Here is a 1784-nt window from a genome sequence, read left to right on the forward strand (position 1 = left end):
CGATGCACCGATCTTGCAGTTCAAAAGGCCCTGGAGTGTGGCACCTCAACCCACATTATTATGCCAGGACTCCTCTCAAACCAGTGAAAGAAAAAAGAGAAAAACAAAAAACAAAAAAACAGACCATATAGGACGCACATCTGCATCTCCTGTATAGAGTTTCCGAGGAGCGGCTAGTGAACTTGAACCACCGACCTTGCAGTTCAAAAGACTTTGCTGTGCGGCGCCTCAACCCACTAGGCTACACCAGGACCCCTCTCAACCCAGTGTAAAAAGGCCAACCAAATCTGCGTCTCAACTTGGGCTGTATGTGAGTTCCTGGCAAAGGAAATCGCCAGCGGTGAGGGTGGGTCCTGGCCACTTGGCTAAGCCCCCACCTGTATTCACCTGACTGTAGGTGGGCAAACAGTGAGTGCACGTATTACCCAACACCAAAGAAAAAAATAAAATCAGAACCACACAAAATCGGCAAAGTAAACTTTCAAAGGTTTCCGCGGCGTGTTTCTGCGGCATCTCTGTGGCCCTCTCTGCAGCCCCGATTTCGTCCCGCTGCTTGGACTCGCCCAGGATGTGGGCTCAGGCCTCCGAACCTGGCCTCCGAACCTGGCCGGAAGATTCAAAAGTATGCGATTTCCTGCCTCAGCTCCAAATCCCACAGGCTATAATCTTCCAAAGCTTTAAACTATTCCTATGTCTGTGGGTCCGAGTCTTGGCGCTCTGTCTTGCCTCTTTTTTGCCTGGAATTCTGAGTTATTGCTGGCGGCGACCTTCACTACAACTTCACCCTAGCTGCCATCAAGCCCTGCCTCAAAAGAATTTGCAGTGTGGCTCCTCAACCCACTACGCTAAGCCAGGACCCCTCTCAAACCAGTGTATAAAGGGCCGACCCTATCATTGGCTCTTGATCATATACTACCATTTGAAATGGTTGAACATAGGCCAATTTTTTTTGGTACAGAACTCTGTATATTCCTTCCATCTTCTGTTGACACTTTCTGCATCATTCAATATTTTGCCCATAGAATCCTCAATCTCACAAATTGAGACTTGAATTTTATTTCAGTTCTTTCAGCTTGAGAAATGCTGAGTGTGTTCATTCCTCATGGTTTTCTAACTCCAGCTCTTTGCACATTTCATTATAATATTTGACTTTGTCTTCTCAAACTACCCTTTGAAACTTTCTATTCAGCTCTTTTACCTCATTTCTTCGATTTGCTTTAGTATCTCTTTATTGGAAACTAAGTTTAGAGTCTCTTCTGACAACTATCTTTGTCTTTTCTTCTTTCTTGTCTTCTTAATGACCTTTCACTTTCTTCCTGAATGATGTTCTTGATGCCATCCCACAACTCTTCTGGTCTTCACTCTTTAGTGTCCAAGGCATTAAATCTGTTCTTGAGATAACCTCTAAATTCAGTTGGGATATGTTAAAGGTCATAGTTTGAGTTTCACTGACTTGTTTTAATTTCCTTCGGATTTAGCCTGAATTTGCAAACGTGCAGTTAGTGGTCTATTCCACTGTCTGCCTCTGGCCTTGTTTTGGCTTTGGCTGATGATATGGAGCTTTTCCAGCATCTTTTTCCACAGAAGTATTTTATTATAGTATTTGGTTTTATCTTCTCAAGCTGATCTTTGAAAATTTCTGTTCAGCTCTTGGATCTCTTCAATTCTTCCATTTGCTTTAGCTTCTCTACGCTGGAGAGCAAGTTTCAGAGTCTCCTCTGACATCCATTTTGACCTTTTCCTTCTTTCTTGTCTTCTTAATGACTTTTTGCTCTCTTCATGTA

The sequence above is a fragment of the Chrysochloris asiatica genome, unplaced genomic scaffold (assembly GCF_000296735.1).
Source record: "Chrysochloris asiatica unplaced genomic scaffold, ChrAsi1.0 scaffold00002, whole genome shotgun sequence".
NCBI classification, from domain to species: domain Eukaryota; kingdom Metazoa; phylum Chordata; class Mammalia; order Afrosoricida; family Chrysochloridae; genus Chrysochloris; species Chrysochloris asiatica.